This window comes from Dermacentor andersoni, chromosome 2 (genome assembly GCF_023375885.2).
Source record: "Dermacentor andersoni chromosome 2, qqDerAnde1_hic_scaffold, whole genome shotgun sequence".
Taxonomy (NCBI): Eukaryota; Metazoa; Arthropoda; class Arachnida; order Ixodida; family Ixodidae; genus Dermacentor; species Dermacentor andersoni.
Genome location: NC_092815.1, coordinates 184,719,996 through 184,738,369, shown reverse-complemented (window position 1 = coordinate 184,738,369; position 18,374 = coordinate 184,719,996). Strand labels below are relative to the sequence as shown.

General features: G+C 45.4%; 1 protein-coding gene across 1 annotated transcript in view; it reads left to right on the top strand.

Moving 5' to 3' along the window:
• Positions 1-18,374, top strand: part of LOC129387218 (uncharacterized) — a 50,901-nt gene that overhangs the window by 4,861 nt on the left and 27,666 nt on the right. The window lies entirely within an intron of this gene.

Below are 18,374 nucleotides of genomic sequence, written 5' to 3'. Positions count from 1 at the left end.
GCGACGACAAGCTGCGACATGTCTATTTCGCAATGGAAGACACGGCCAGGACGTGGTTCGAGAACCGAGAAGCCGCCTTAACGACGTGGGACCTGTTCCGAAGTGGCTTCCTGCAAACATTCACACGCGTCGTGCGTAAAGAGCGCGCTGAAGCGCTACTAGAAACCCGAGTACAGCTTCCCAATGAGACCATAACAATCTTCACGGAGGAGATGGCCCGTCTTTCCCGCTACGCCGACTCAGAAATGTCGGAGCAGAAGAAAGTCCGCTCCCTGATGCAGAGCATCAAGCAATAACTTTTCGCCAAACTGATTCGCAACCAACCGAAGACTGTAGCTGAGTTTTCTACAGAGGCATCGACGACCGAAAAAACTCTGGAAATGCGCACTCGGCAATATAACCGCCGGGTGCTCGCGCCGCAGTGACACATCCAAGGACTGGATTCAGACGACCTGCAAGAGACCATCAGGGCCATTGTGCGTGAAGAACTGCGCAAGGTCTTACCTTCGTTGCAGCCTCAAGTTGCCTCGATCGCCGACATCGTCAAAGAACAGGTTCAGCGATCACTTGGGTTACTGAAGTGCAACTGCCATCACCCCAGCCGGAAGCAATGACATACGCCGCCGTCTGCCACCGACCGATTCCCCCTCTGCGCCCGCGATAGGGATCCATGACGCCGCGATACCGTCGCCAGACGCCGCCACCGCCGTCGCCACCGCCGTCGCCGCCACCTCGCCCACCTATCGGCCAGCGAAACGCACCCACTCAACGTGCTTCTCGACGGCCACGTAGTCACCGCCTTAGTGGACACAGGAGCCGACTACTCCGTTATTAGGGGACCCATCGCCGCCCAGTTGAAGGAGGTTAATTAAGACTGCATCGGAAAGCCCTCAAATTTGGACCGCTGGAGGACACCTCATAACACCGACCGGAATCTGCACGGCAAGAATTACGTTTCATGACCAGACTTACCCTGCCACCTTCGTTGTCCGCCAACAGTACTCACGAGACCTCATTCTCGGCATGGACTTCCTGAACCAACACGGCGCAATCCTCGACCTGAAATCGAAGTCGATAACGCTGTCAGAAGATCAAGCGATACCGACGGAGAGCTCTCGTAGTCACCACGCCTTGAGTGTGCTCGAAGATCAAGTGAGCATCCCGCCTCGCTCCGGCATTGTTATTTCCGTCGGCATCGAAGCACCCGCAGCCGTAGAAGGCATCATCGAGGGCGATCAACGTCTGCTGTTCGACCGTGAAATTTGCGTCATAAGAGGGATCGCTCGATTGCACGGAGGAAAGACGGAAGCGATGCTAAGCAACTTCAGCCAGGAGTTCAAGCACGTCAACAAAGTTACGACAATCGCGAACATCGAGGAAATTGTGGAAACCAGCAATGTGTTTGTCCGCTAGGATTTTGCCGCATCTATCCTGACGACCATAGTTATTGTACCAGACTTCGACATAAATGCAAGTCTCCCCATGAGCAAGCAGCAACAGCTCAGACGCCTTCTGCGGCGATACACAGACTGTTTTTCGACGACATCGAGGATTCGACAAACACCAGTCGCAAAGCATCGCATAATAATATGCTGTGGGCTAGGCTGCAGCGGCACCGGCACCATGTTTAACCGCTGCTTGCTCTTCATGCAGTTCTTCGGCTTCCTTGCTGTACCCCCCCTTTGCGGTGTCACATGGCTTGGAACTGCTTCGTCTGACTTGGCTCCCTCGGCGGTCGAGCACGTGGACGTCATCGAGTGCTTGCCCAAGAACTGCGCTATCGCGACCATATGCGATTACCTCGGCGTGTCCCACTTCAAGCTACAGCATGCCAGTCACCCCGATGCCCTGCCCTTTGATCAGCCAATCATCGACAACTCTCGGTCTGTGACGTCAGCAGCCGACGGTATAAATGTCCAGCGCGTGGATCGTCTCTTCAGTGGGCTAGGCTGCAGCGGCACCGGCACCATGTTTAACCGCTGCTTGCTCTTCATGCAGGTATGTTACTATTCTGATGCCGAGTGTATCCGATCTGATGATCGCTTTCTGCTGCTGCTCCCTTGCCCACAACGTCTTGTATCTTGCTGTTCGCATGCATTGTATTGCGCAAGTTGTCTCCTATTAAGCGGAGATGTGGAAATCAACCCTGGCCCGGGCCCTCGGTCTAAGTCTAGGCGTGCATCCGGTTCTGCTCCCGATGAGAATGACTATGCTCGCCCTTCCTTTGATAGCCATGATAAAAACGACCCTTCGGTATCCGATATGTTCTCTAAATTATTGGAGGGGCAGACCCAGTTGGCACGAGATGTTGCGGAAATTAAGTCATTTCAACAGTCAGTTGCGCGTCGCTTTGATGTTTTAGAGTCACGTGTTCATGCACTAGAATCCACTCCTATGTCCAAAGACTCTAGTTTACTGCGTGATTTACGCGCTGAAATAAATGCCTTGACTACTAAGGTAACGGACTTGGTCTTAAAAAATGATAGCCTTGAAAACCATTCTCGTAGAAACAATCTGATAATACACGGTATTTCTGAAGTAATGGATGAAAACGCTACCACCCTGATGAGTGCAGTTTCATCTGTGTTTACTCAGCACCTGAATACTAGCTGCCCTCGTATTGAGCGCTGCCACAGGCTCGGTAGAGCACGCACTGGTTACATTCGTCCCGTCATTCTTAAACTTTCTAACTTCAGCGACAGAACCGAGGTTCTTAGGAACGCTTCAAAACTCAAGGGCTCAAATTTCGTGATTAAAGAAGACTTCTCTTCTAGGGTTCGGTTAATTCGGAAAAAAATCTGGGATGCATCAGCCTCTTTTCGGGACAGCGGTTCTGTTGTGAAGTTGAGATACGATCATGCTTTCATTAACAAGGTTCGTTATAACTGGGATGACAGTTCAAACTCATTAGTAATGGCACCCGCTCAACGTGTTTCTTCTGAGTCTGGCCATTTGACTTCCCTTCCATCCACTTCCTGAATTCGTCCTGGTCATTTTGAGAACCTTGTTGTCTTGAATATAAACGCTCGTAGTATTGTTAAAAAATTTCCTGATTTATTGTCCCTTATATCTATTCATTCCCCCCATGTTATCGGCATCACTGAGACTTGGCTGCACAATGGTATTTATGAATCTGAGTTCACTCCACCCGGTTTTGTTGCCGTGCGCTTAGACAGAGTTAGCGGTACTGGTGGTGGAGTGGCGCTGCTTATCCGGTCGGATATACGATTCTCAGTCTTGCCTTCTCCCCCAGAAACAGAATCCGTGTGGTGTAAAATTTACCTTCACAATCGGCGTATTGTGATTAGTGTTATATATCGTCCCCCCGGCTCTACTCTTGATGTTCTTCATGCTGTTTCTAACTTCATGAGTGAGATCAACATTGCTTCGTCGAATTTTATCTGTATGGGTGACTTCAACGCCCCTGGCATCCACTGGCCGTCATTGTCTGCAGTCGGTCGCGACACAGCTATTTGTAAAGAACTAATCAACATTTCCTTGTCCTTTGGTCTCACCCAGGTTGTTTCTAGCGCAACCAGATTAAATTCCGTCCTTGACTTAGTTTTTTTAAGCGCTAACCTAGCCGAACGTGACTTTTCTTGCGACGTAATCGATGGTATTTCAGACCATAGAGGCGTTTTAGTGTCACTCTCCTGTCCAATTTCTAAATCCCCCTACACGTTTACTAGTTTCCCTGATTTCACTCGTGCGGACGACAACTCCATTACTGATGCCTTATCTCATCATTTCGATACGTTTAGTGCACTTGCAGACAACCAGGACGTCAACTGCCTTGCTAATTACTTTGAGCGTCTTGTCAAATCATGTATCGAACGTTTTGTGCCCATTAAGACTAAGAAAAAAAATTCTGACATTCCTTGGATGACTCGCGATATCTTGCATTTGTCCCGTCGCGTTCGAAGGTTAAGGCGTTCCAGAAGAGGCACTGATCCCATGGCATTGGATAGGTTTCTTAAGGCAAAGAAAGAACTCAATCTTATGTTGCAAAATGCCAAGGATTTCTTTTTTCGCGTTCGCCTGCACAATTTGTTAAGGACTAACCCACGAAAATTTTGGTCTTCTATTTTACCTCGCGGTGCTTCATCCACTTCTTTCAGAATAGATAATGACGTCACCAACGACCCGGTGGTGATATCCGATGCTTTCAACAAGTATTTCCAATCCGTGTTTGTTTGCGATAACAACCTTATCCCGACACTTACCACTATAGTTTCTTCTGAAGCAATCACTGACGTTGAGATAAACTGCGAAGGCGTCCTCAACCTTATATTAAACCTGGATGTTAAGAAATGCACCGGTCCGGACGGGATACACAATGCGTTCCTTGTTCGTTATTCGTTGTGGTCATCAAAATATCTGTCAGTCATATTCAGAAAGTCCTTATCATCCTCTACTGTACCTTCTTCGTGGAAGTTAGCCAAAGTGCTCCCTCTTTATAAATCTGGAGATAAGCAGTGTTTGTCGAATTACAGACCAATTTCACTGACGTCACAGTCATGCAAAATGTTGGAACACATCATTCATAAGCACATCACGCTCTTTCTGGAATCAAATAATCTATTGTCTAACATGCAACATGGGTTTAGGCGCGGCTTTAGCACGTTAACGCAGCTAGTTGAGTTCACGCATGACATTTCATTTAACCTTGACGTAGGCAACCAGGTCGATGCAATTTTTATAGATTTCTCGAAGGCATTTGACACCGTTTTACATTCTAAACTTATTGCTAAACTTAATGCTGTACTGAATAATCCTCATTTGGTTAACTGGATTTTAAGCTTTCTCTCATTTCGCTCCCAGTTCGTCTCTTACAGTTCGACTGACTCCGCTACTGTTGATGTGACATCAGGCGTGCCCCAAGGCTCCGTCCTTGGGCCACTTCTTTTTTTATTATACATAAACGATTTGCCACTTCACTACTCTTCTAACATCCGTCTCTATGCTGATGACTGCGTTTTATATGAAGTGATTAAATCTTCTAATGATCATTATCGCCTTCAAGAGTCGTTTTCTAGGTTTTGCGATTGGTGTAACACTTGGCAAATGAACATTAATTTCAATAAAACCGTTCTGATGTCTTTCTGCAACAAATCTTCCCCCTCCCTTTTCAGTTACTCATCCAATGGCCGTACAGTAGATAAGGTTTCTGAGTATAAGTATCTTGGTGTAATTTTTACGCATAACATGTCATGGTCCAAACACATTGACTACATATGCAGTAAAGCACTAAAAAAGTTAGGTTACTTGAGGCGAACGCTAACCCGATCTCCTAAAGACACAAAGTTACTAATGTATAAATCTCTAATCCGCCCTGTTCGTGATTATGCATCTGTAGTTTGGAGCCCGCATAAGCAGTTGGAGATTAATAAACTAGAGGCTATACAGAAAAAAGCTGTGCGTTTTATATGCCATCGTTACGATCGAGACTTTTCGCCCTCTTCAGCACTTTCTTCCTTGAACCTAAACACGCTCTCTTCTCGTCGCCGTATCGACTCATTAAAATTCTTGCACTCCATAGTCAATTCTTTAGTTAGGCTCTCAAATGATAATTACATTAACTTCACGCCGGGATCATCCACGAGAAGACATCATGACCTAAACTTGATACCCTACTACGCACGTACTAACATGTTCAAATTCAGCTTCTTTCCCCGCTCAATCGAAGACTGGAATTCATTACCTGGATCCATTCGCTCATGCTCATCCCAAATTTTTGCAACCGCCATCCCAGATGCATAATCATGGGTATAGGTATGGGCATAATCAGGCATGGGTATGCCTGGCAGCATTTGTATTTGTATAACTTGTGTATTCTTTCACCAGTGCTCTTTTGCAAAAGTGTTTACTTATATTTCTGTGTATTTTCTTTTTTTATCTGTGCTCCTTAAAAGTGTTCACTTGTGTATACCGCTGTATACTCCAATGCTTTTTTTGTACATTTTCTTAACCCACTCCTGCTATAGCGCAAATTGCGCTGCAGTATGTATAAATAAAATAAAATAAAAGTGTGCGCTAGACCACTCCGCCAGAGCCCTCACCGAGTTTCAACGCGAGAACGTGAGACTATCAGGCAACAAGTCAACGAAATGCTGCTTGACGACATCATCCAGCCGTCAAAAAGCCCGTGGGCATCTCCTGTAGTCTTGATCAAGCAAAAGGACGGAACCCTACGTTTCTGCGTCGATTATCGTCGACTGAACGATATCACGAAGAAGGACGTGCGCCTCCTTCCACGAATAGACGACGCATTGGGTCGGCTCTGCAACGCTAAATAATTCTCATCGATGGACTTCAAGTCTGGCTATTGGCAAATAGAAGTCGACGAGAGAGATCACGAAAAGACCGCCTTCATCATGCCAGACGGGCTCTACGAGTTCAAGGACATGCCATTCGGACTTTGCTCTTGCTCGGCGACTGCAACGTTTCAGAGCGTCATGGACACGGTGGTAGCAGGATTGACGTGGCAGACGTGTCTTCTTTACTTGGATGACGTCATTGTCTTCACCGGAAATTTCGATGATCGGCTTAGGCGGCTTGCGACAGTACTAGAGGACATCAAGTCATCAGGGCTCACTCTGAAGCCGGAAAAGTGCCGCTTCACTTGCGATGAGCTTCTGTTCCTAGGCCACGTTATCAGCAAATCTGGAGTCCCCCCCGACCTGCAGAAGGCAGCTGCCATAACAAAGTTGCCGCCGCCCATCGACAAGAAGGCAGTGCGTAGATTCCTTGGCATGTGTGCCTACTATAGGCGCTTTGTCAAGGACTTTTCACGCATCGCGGAGCCGCTAACACATCTAACCAAATGTGATGTCGAGTTCCAAGTGGGAAACGCCGCAGGCCGACGCATTTCAAGAACTTAAACGACGCATGCAGTCGCCACCGGTACATGCGCACTTCGATGAGGACGCCGATACCGACATCCACACTGACGCCAGTAGCCTAGGCCTTGGAGCTGTCCTAGTCGAGAGGAAAGAGGGACTTGAAAGGGTAATAGCTTATGCTAGCCGGTCACTGTGAAAAGCGAAAGGCAATTATTCTACGGCTGAAAAGGAATGCCTCGCCATCATTTGGGCTACAGCAAAATTCCGCCCTTATTTCTATGGCAGGCCATTCAAAGTCGTCAACGACCATCATGCGTTGTGTTGGCTAGCTAACTTAAAGGACTCTTCAGGTCGACTGGTGAGGTGGAGCCTCAGGCTGCAAGAATATGACAAGAATCTACAAGTCCGGACGAAAACACTCTGACGCCGACTGCCTATCATGCGCCCCCATCGATACCCCGCCGCCAGACGACGAGGACGACGACGCCTTCCTTGGAATAATAAGCGCGGAAGACTTCACTAAACAGCAACGAGGAGACCCGGAGCTAAAATGCCTCGTCGAGTATTTGGAAGGGAACACCGACGTTGTCCCTAGTGCATTTAGGCGCGGATTGTCTTCGTTCACGCTACAAAACAATCTGCTCGTGAAGAAGAACTCGAGTCCGCGCCAACTACCTTCTTGTTGTTCCGTCAGGGCTGCGTCCAGAAGTACTGCACGCCCTGCATGACGATCCAACCGGTGGGCACCTCGGATTCTTCCGGACGCTGTCAAGGATACAGGAAAGGTATTACTGGCCGCATCTGACCGCCGACGTCGCCCGTTACGTCAAGACTTGCCAAGACTGTCAGCGACGCAAGACACCACCGACAAGGCCAGCACGATTACTACAGTCGATCGAACCTCCTTGGCGACCATTTCAGCCGATCGGGATGGATTTGTTGGGACCGTTTCCGACGTCAACATCCGGAAATATGTCTATCGTCGTGGCGACGGACTATCTCACCCGCTTCGTTGAAACTAAAGCTCTACCAAAAGGCAGCGCAGCCGAAGTGGCGAAATTTTTCGTCGCGAACATCCTGATGCGACATGGTGCCCCAGAAGTCCTCATCACCGACAGAGGTACGACTTTTACAACAGAGCTCACCCAAGCCATTCTGCAATACAGCCAGACAAGCCACAGGAGGACAACTGCCTACCACCCGCAGACGAAAAGTCTCACGGAGCGCGTGAACAAGATCTTTGCCGACATGCTAGCAATGTACGTCGACGCCAAGCACAAGACTTGGGACGTGGTTGTGCCGTACGTAACGTTTGCTTACAACACAGCGATGTAAGAAGCAACACAGATGACGCCGTTTAAGCTGGTTTACGGCAGGAACCCGACGATGACGCTCGACGCTGTGCTGCCGCACGTTACTGACCAAAAGAATCTTGTCGTCGCTACCTACATCCAGAGCGCCGAAAAAGCCCGACAGCTCGCCCGCCTACGGATATAGATCCAGAAGCGTACCGGCAGCCGACACTACAACCTCCGACGACGCTTCGTCGAGTACCAGCCCGGCGACGGTGCTTGGGTTTGGACCCCGATACGCCGACGAGGACGCAGTGAGAAATTATGGCGACACTATTTCGGGCCCTACAAGGTCATCCAACGTATTGGCGTACTGGACTATAAGGTCGTGCCAGACGGCATTTCGCATTCACAGCGGCGCCGCGCACGATCTGAAGTGGTCCACATGGTGCGTCTTAAACCCTTTTACGCACGCTTACGAACTTCCTTATTTTGCTGTTCAGTTGCTACGCGTGTTTTTGTTTACTACTTTCGTTTGTTTACAGCATCGGGTCAATGCTTCTTAAGAGGGGGGTATTGGCACGTGTACTCGTTTATCTTTTCCGCATGACCGCTTGTCACCGCCTAACAAATGTTATCGCACAGCGCAGAACGCGCCTGCATGTATCGGAAGTTTATGGAATGGTATCGATGCATCCATCCGCTGTCTGGTCACCGAACCTTCTGTAATCTGATTGCATCTATGCGCGACGCGAATAGTGTAGAACTTTGTGGAAGACCGCGGGTACCAGCGATTACTGTGGAATATTCGACGACTGATGTATAAATGCTGATGTGCTGTTAAGGTTGGCGTGTAGCACTCCGTGCAAAAAGGATGCTCGACCACCATTCCTGATCGAAGCGAAGGGTGAATTCCTAATTCGCCATGGTTTTCTCGAGTGGCTGACCGGTCTGGTAGGGCTCCGCAGTGCTTACAGGCCTTTTTGTGTGTGTGTGCGTGGAAACCCTTTCCGCCAACCAGACAGGACCCCGGGATGCCGCCAGCAGAGACACGCTCGTGAGCACGTCAACTGGGACGATGGATTAGCCACATATCCTCAACCAGACGCCCTTTCCACGAACTGTTAAGCTCTACAGGAGAACTTTAGAGAACCAACATCGCCTAGAAGAAAGGATCAAGCCGCCCCTCCCGGACCTACAGGCTCACTGAAAGTGAGAGCAGCAGCAAAGCCACGACTAGGGCTTACCACGTCAACTGGGAGAATGGACCAGGCGCCTTTTCTCGAACCGACGTCGCCTAGAAGAAAGGATAAGCGTCTCCGATCCCGTACCTGCGGGTTGGTACCTGCGGAGGCGGGCCTGTACCGTCTCCCTGGAAGTGGGAGACCCCCATCCACAAACCAGACTCACTACCTGTCACGTGACATTGACGTGTGCAAGATCGCGCCCACGATTTCAGAGAGGCTATTTAAAGGGGCTTCGCAATGTACTTTTACACTTCATTCTCTTCTTATCATCTTTCGCCAACCTTTGAATGAACCATGCAAGTTTCGCACTAGAAATCGTCTCGTCTTTGCCTGGTCGCCGTGGTCTACTGGATGCCTGCAGCCTGCCGACAACGCCACGCTACCCAATGGTAACGTCGGTCGAGCTTCAATAAACAGGCGTCGCAACAACTCGGCAGCGGTGTGGTACGCTACCCTGGACAACGCAACAGCGCTTGACAGCTGATCACATTTTCGCCGACTGTGTTCGCCGCTGTTGTTGTTCTTTGCATGTAGCCTGCTTTTGAGGGCACAAGTTCGCTCAGTAAAACGCTAGTTTCGTTAATCACTGTTTTGCTGCCTTCTTCACCGTCACTACTACGTGACAATATACATGATGGGGTTACATTTCCGAGCCGAGCAGCAGAAATATTGGATTTGTTTGTAGTCACTGAAAAACAGCACATACCTGGCGCATCTGTGGGGCAGCTCGCTAATGATCCTGTGTCGGTGGAACCCTTGTGACGCTGGCCCAATTCCGCGCGAGACCGGATAAATTTTAAATTACTTTTTTTGTCATTGAAGTGCGGCACATACCCCGTGACCCCAGTTTTTGTTATGTTTATTTATTTATTACGGTACCATCAGGACCCCAAGAGCATTATAGAGGGGGTGGGTACACTGTGTTTACACAATCGCAACAACGTAAACAATAACAACAACATTGTTATGTACGAAAATCACATAATAACTAATAATTAACAGAGTAGGTTATTCTAGCAGTGGTCAGTACCAGAGGCTCTGACTGATGATATCGTAACCAACATAACTGTACATGTAAGATACAGACATTATTAAATTGATAAATAGCAGTGCAGGTTATTCTGATAAGTGGTCAACAACGGCAGCATTCGAATGACTGTGAGCCTTCAATGCTGCCGATGGCACGGGTTAGGTGGTTCTATTCCGAGCTAGTCGTGGGTATAAGTGAATCGTGAAACAGGTTAGTATGACAAAATAGCATGGCGACTTTATACTAGTGATCAGTGCGGGATGACAAATACGAGTCGCATGACGGTTGTGATACAAATTCAGGTTTCAGTGACCGTTTCAAGAAAAACATTTTAAGAAAGGGACAAACATGAATTTTTTCTTAAGAGAAAGTTCGGAAGGCCAAAATTATATTTCATTACTGAAACAGTGGAAGTACCGAAGTAGTTTGATGAAATAAAGCGAGCTTAACGAGACTGAACAGACTCTATCGTATCTTCAAGGTTACATAAGCTTAAATCCCAGATAGCAGTTAATAATTAATTATGGGGTTTTACGTGCCAAAACCACTTTTAGATTGAGGCATGCCGTATTGGAGGACTCCGGAAATTTCGACCACCTGGGGTTCTTTAACGTGCACCTAAATCTAAGTACACGGGTGTTTTCGCATTTCGCCCCCATCGAAATGCGGCCGCCGTGGCCGGGATTCGATCCCGCGACCTCGTGCTCAGCAGCCTAACACCATAGCCACTGAGCAACCACGGCGGGTCAGATAGCAGTTGCATACTCGAATTTAGACCTTATTATCGTTTCATATACTAATAGTTTCAATTGTCTTGGTGCTTTAGCAAACTGTGTCGTAGATATCTTAGTGCATGGTTAGTATTGTTAATGATATATTTAATGTGAGTATGCCAGGAAAGGTGATTAGTTACGCGCACATCAGGATACCTATAGGGGGTTACGTGCTCCGTACGCCCTTTCAGTATCAGGTGCAACGCTGTGGAAGCTACACAAGAATTTCGGTCACACTATTCATCACTCCGCGCGTTTCGTGCAGGCTTTGTCGCGCGCCAACGGCGTTTACTCGCGCGAGCATGCACGCGAGGCTGCTGGCACGGGCTGCAATAAACAATAAAAAAAAACGGAAAGAAACACAACAAACAAATAACCAACCACGCATTCCGTATGTATGTGTAACCACGCAGCTGAAACGTTCTGCCCCGGTGTTTATGACCGGGTTAATCCGACGGTTCACTAAACGACGGCTTGGTAGGCTGCCGGATCCTCCGTACGCAGTGCTTCTTGTGCTTGGCAGCAGGAGCCTCTTCTTGTGCCCGGGCTGCAGCATCGGCACGACGCAGACGAGTTCGTTCCCGGTTCTGCTCGCGGCGTTGCTGATCGAAAGCTGCCTGCACCTCAGTAATGCGCGTGACGCTTGTCCTACCCATTTTGGAGCCGGACAGAAACCGCTGCGCGCGCGCTCGGCTGCGACGGAGAGCAGCGACGTCACTACTGGCGCAGCCAATCGCACGCCTCTCTTTTCTTTTTCGCGCATGCGCATAGGGTAGCGCTGGAGTTTTCGGCGTATAGGTGACAGGCGTACGGACGGTCGAATCGGCTTTGTCCTAATCGAATCGGAATTTGTCCTAATCTTCGGAAGCCTCCTCCTATGCTGCCTAAACCCGTACTGATGTCCAACTACCATATCACTGTCTTTGTATGTTTGTGGCGTGTATATATTGCAATAATTTATAAAGTTAACCTTGATTGGCCATAAGCATGTTGTGTTTCACAAGTAGCTCCCTGATATGTAAGTCACGGATCTCTCCTGCATAATTTTCAAAAATACGTAGCACGCACTTTCGTAGTACCGTTAATCTATTATTGTTGCGCTGAGTGGTGGTACCCCATACTAGCGCACAGTAGGCAATCTTGGAATATACTAGAGTGTAATAATAATATTTTTTTACCGAATAGGTATCGATGTAGAAATCTTTCTAATGCATCCTATTGATCGAGCTATATCGACTACCAAATGGTCCACATGACATGACCATGCCAAAGACTCTTGGAACCAAACGCCTAGGAATTTTTGCTCAGGTGTTTGCTGAATGATCTCGGTTGCATACGTAATATGCATGTCACGTTGGTCGCGCTTATTTGGAGGAGAAAAAATTGTGTATTACGTTTTAGATGCATTTAATTGTAGCCAATTATCATTTAGCCATTTGGATAGGCTTTGTAGATAATGATTAGTCGTTTTTTGATGTTCACGTTTCGGCCGTGAAGTAAAAAATACGTTAGTATCTTCCGCAAACATTACTATATCAAGGGTGTTGTCAATCTTAGTTATGTAATTAATGTATAACAAAAACAGAGTAGGACCTAATACTGATCCTTTGGGTACTCAATTTGTTACATTTAACGATGTCTAGGAATAATTATTAACAGCTGTAAATTGGAAGCGTTTCTCAAGATAGCTGGTGCCGAACCGAATCAAACGCTTTTCGCAAATCTCGAAAGAGCTCTAATGTATAATCCTTATTTTAAATACCTTGAATGATTTTCTCCTTTGCACGAAGTAGCGCTTGTTCAGTTGACTTGTGTTTTGGAAATCCAAATTGTGAACTAGATATGATATTATATTTCTCTAAGAACTTTGGTATGCGATCAATAATTGCCCACTCAGACTTTTGATAAAACAGGTAATACCGATATTGGCCGATAATTAAGGGTCAATTAAGGGATAACTAAGGGTAAGGGCGTTTTTGTCTCCGGATTTGTGTATCGGAACAATCCTTGCCATTTTCAATTGGTCAGGGAAGATACCAGTATCGAACATTAAGTTAATTATATAGGTGAGAACGTGTTTTAGTAACTTGGAAGCATACTTTACTGGTTCAGCCCTAAATTCTTCATAACCTGTGGCGACATTTTTTATTCTATTAAGTAACTCTTCAGTCTCTTGAGGGGAAACGGGATGCAGAACAAACGAATTTGGTAAGGAACTGATGTGTCTTGTTGGGTGTTGACTGCCTGTAACTGCGCTATCTGACTTCCCTGATTGTATAAAGTACTCATTGAAGGTATTAGCCAAACACTGCCCTGCTATCGCATTTCCATTTATCTCAATCTCTTGTACGCTGGTTATTGCACTGTTTCTGCTTGTCAATCTGTTTGCTGTTTCCCATATCTTTTTTACATTACTTTGATGGTGAAGAAACAAACTTTCAGAATAAGTTTCTTTTGCTTTCTTTAGATCTGAAGTTAGTTTATTTCGAAGCTTCTTGAATTCCTTAAATAGGTTTATATCGCACGTACTAATAAAAGAGTGATACATCTTGTTTTTTTCTCTTATTCTTCTGCATAATGCAGGGTTAATCTAAGGTTTTCTTATTGCTTTCTTATTCTTTCTGCCACATTGTAAAGGAAACGCATCATCATAACTTACTTTTAACGTGTTGTAGAATTTCTCGTAAGCATCATTAGGATCACTGCAGTCATACACGCTAGTCCAATTTATTGCCTCCAGTAACGAAAAAAAATTTTTTCCAGCGATTTGTCATTTATCACTCGATACTTGCTTACTTCAACATGTCTGTGTGTGAAGTGATCAGTAACACAACACACGTGTAGATGATCGCTTATGTCGCTAACTATCACTCCGCCCATTAGTTCTGATACACTGATATTCGTAACACAGATGTTTATGGTTGTACCTGTTTTAGGACCAATACGTGCGTGAACCGAAATCAAAGTTTCACATCCGTATGACGTAATCAGGCTCTTGTAATTCATCGCGTACTGGTCATTACTAACCGTATATATATTTATATCCCCAACAACAAAAAAAGGTAACTTGTTTGTCTGAAAAACCTGCAGCAATTGCTCAAGGAAGTCTAAGATGTCACGTTTAGAACCAGCTGGTTGCCTATATATGACATCAAGCTGAAATTGAGATGTTTTATAACTAAGCATTCAACATTTACATTTGTAATTGTGGAGTCCTCAATGATGGTGTAAGCAAAGCTACGACTGATATATACCGCCATACCCCCTCCTGTTTTCCCTACGTGGTCCAAGCGTACGCAGGCGTAATTGTTAATGGCGGGTGTATCATCGGTAATCGTCAGCCAAGTCTCCGCAAAAACAATGACTTCGAATCTCAACACGAGAGACTCCAAGAAAATTTGTAGGCTGTCAAGCTTGTTTTTTATACTTCTAATGTTGAGATGAATCAAAGAGAAGTTAGATTGCTTGGTCTTAAATGCGGTGTTAAATACTTCTGATGTGTATACATCACACGTGCTCATCTACAGTAGAGAGAAGGTAAGCTCATAATTAGCTGATGCAATCTTTAGTTCATTTGTGCAAGCTCATCGGAAGAAGAGATTCGCAGAACACGGCTACCTTTGTCTTTCCTTGCTAGGATTTTGCCACCTGCTGTGCGCTCAAACTTCCATTTGAGCTCTTTCTTCTTTGCCACTGTTGCTCCAAGCAACTGCTTGTTGTACCGTGTCAAATGTTCATTGATGAAAATTGCGCTGTTAACACCAGCCAGGCCAACGTCTTTCGTGCCAATTCTCATTTTCTTAGCCTTGGCTGATACCGAGTCTCTCTTAGCACGCCTCAGAAAACGAACAGCAATGTTCTTGGTTGTTGAGTTCGCAGTTGGGACTCTATGGCCTATATCATTGTCCCTCTCGTCAGCTGCCTCTCTGACTAGTTCACAGATTTCTCGAACGGCTACTAAAAAGTCGCACTCGTCCGTAACACCTTTTATCTCAAGGTTGTTACTTTTTTGATACTGTTCCAACTCTTGTAATTTCAGAGTTAACTGCTTGCTTTCAGTTTTTTTGTTTTTGATTCTCAGACACCAAGCTTTTTAATTCATCTCTTAGTGCCTTTAGATCCCGGGTCACGTCTTTGACATCGTCACACGTGCCACTGCAGTGCTGAACCGACTTTCTCAGGTCCCTGAGTTCAGCACGCATTTCCCGCTTAAATTCTGCGAATAAGGCTGCTACATCACTTCCCCCCTCCTTCCCTTTCCCCAGTTGAGGGGAATAACCTGTTGAGATAACCTGTTAAGGAGAGTGGTGCCAGTGTCTGTGGTTGGCCCGCTGCTTCTTGCTGTCTTGCTTGCCTTTCGTTGTGTGGTGGAAAATTGCAGCGGCGTGCAACGTACGCGTTACAAGAGCTCGACAGCGCTGTACTGCTACGAAAAACAATTTATACGCCTATAAATTCATTTTGCTTGGCAGCTCCGAGTACCCAGTGCCAGAGCAATCGACGAGCAGCCATCTTCTATTCCTTTGGGAACGGGGTAGTCTCCGTCTATTCAGAAAAAAAAATCAGCTTTGTTCGACATTTTAGCGCATCTTCAATGAGTACAGGTAACTTTGACGCGTTCAGCTTTCGCGGTTTTGAGATGTCTCGTGACAGACAGGCGTAGTGGCCTTAGCCCTATAACTTTTCAATCAATCAATCAATCAATCAATCAATCAATCAATCAATCAATCAATCAATCAATCAATCAATCAATCAATCAATCAATCAATCAATCAATCAATCAATTAATAAATTTGTTACTATTATATAAAGATACTTTACAGATAGAGGTGTACAGAAGGAGGTCCTGTAGTAAAAATTGAATTGGGACCTCCTGTTCATTGTTAACACAGAATTTACATTGGCAAGGAACATCAACTTAATGGTACAATTGCAGAAATGATAAATAATGAAATACAGATGTAAGTAACTGAAGATATTAATAGACAACAATGCATCGGCAGTAAGCAATATTGGGAAACTAGATAAAACAGATAAAACTAACATAGAAGAGAAGGCAAAAAGAATAATGAAAATAAAGAAAGAAAAACTTAAGTAACACATCGGAGTACATAAGAATGGCACGTCTAAAATCAATATAGGGTTATACAGTACATTGCGCTACATACATATCACACAACAAAAGAAAATTTCAGTTCATAGCAAAATCGAGGGGCTTTCTGGGGTTTTATTACAAGTGGTAATGTACTGCCTGATGATATGGCTGCAAAGTCAACTGTCTGTTTGCTATAATTAGTGTGCAATTTGGGCAGAATTAAGTTATTATGCAGCACGAAACCTGTTGAGTTAGTGTTCGTTAGAGATGATATAGGAATTAGGGATGATGAGATTTTGTCATTTACTAGTTTGAAAAGAAAAGTGTCAAGGTTGTAATTGACAAGGGCTGCAACGTCCAGAATGTTATTTGCTTGTAGTAACTGTTTAGCATTGGCGGTGTGTGGACTCGACGTGATTATTCTAATTGTCTGGTTCTGGTTGGTTTGTATCAGTTTTATGTGAGTAGTGTACGTGTTATTCCAGGAGGTTATGCAGTAATTAATGTGAGAGCGTACAAACGCGAAATAATATGACAGCAACCAGGTTGTGGAAAGAATGGACGTGCCCTTATGAGAATGCATATTCCAAGTGATAACTTCTTTTTGATATGAGTTATATGGCGATGAAATTTAAGTTAAAGCCAATAATAACACCTAAGTATGTGCATTATTCACATGCTGATGATAAATTGTTACCAATTGAAATAGGCGGAATGCACCGTGATGATTCATTTTGCGGAGAGCTGATGGTGAAAATGTATAGAATGGGAAATAATTATTCTTATTTTTTCCTGTCTAATCATGCATAGTCAGTGTATACAGGTCATATCAGATGAGGAGCATTCGCAGTTTTCTAGATCTCGCGCGACAGACAAGCGAAGTGGCGGTGACCGGAAAAAAATTTCGCCAGTCGTGGAGGGCTGGTTGCACAATCGAAATAAGGAAAGTTTGGTATAACTCTACGTTGTAGCGCCCCATGCGTGCAGAAGTTGTGGTTGTAGTACATGAAATGATTAGTCCTTATAAAGCATCGCAGATTAAAAGCTGTACTACGAAATGAGATTGACATTTATATGACTGCAGTTATTTTCGTTGTTCCGCAGCGTTGCCCCCTAAGTATACAGGGCGTTTCAGCGAGCACTTTAAAAAAATTCTTAAAGGTTGCCTGTGCCAGATAGCACAATTCTAGCTCTTGAAGTGGTCTACTCGATGCGGCGAACACTACTTGCAGAGAAAAATTGAAATGCTTAATCGACTAATTAGGAAAATTTCACTAACTAGCTTCCTAACTAGTTACCTTACGGCCCATATTGCAACTTACAAATTCTAGCTGTGGTGTTCGCAAGGTGGATACACTTGGAACAAATTGTCAGAATGACGCGACTTTTCGGATAATTCCCGAGCTTTGCGAAAAAACGCATTGGCGTTCCATGTACTTTTGTGCTATAATGCATAAAACGAAGTTTTGTTAAAGAAGGAGAAGGCGCACAGAATGATGGCTAGTCTGACGGCCAAACTTTTTCCATCAGTTAATCTAACCTTGAGCCTTCGATCAACTTTAACTCGACATTGCTGGCTACGTTGCACTCTATCATGTGCCCCAGCGCCTTATCACTGCCTTTAATGGAAAAGAAATTGTCTGCTTTATAGGAATGGGATTCTGATAATGGGCGTGAATAATGAATGTGCGTAGCACCAACTCAGCTCAGAAATCGCTCATGTGCAGAAACATGAGTTTGCCTGTTGACCTCTTGGATCATGGGTTCTGGTTGATGCAATAATTAAATTTATGTTGTTCCTATAGCAATCGGGCTGTCTTCTTCTGGTCTACTTATATGTGTGTGCTGTTTCGCTCACTGGTCTTTGTTATTAGTGCTATTGAATCTCCTGAAACATGAACATGCAGATGAAATATTAAATATTTATGCCAGCCTTGTAGTACAAGTTTGTCATCCTTGAGCAAAGCGGGTTGCGAACACGTTAGTGAACAAGTATAGGCACACGAGAAGTCACGAAATCTAAATTTTATCCAATGCACCAATATGTACGCCGGTCGTTCTCCAAAACTCATAGAATTGAGGATTATATGTCCTA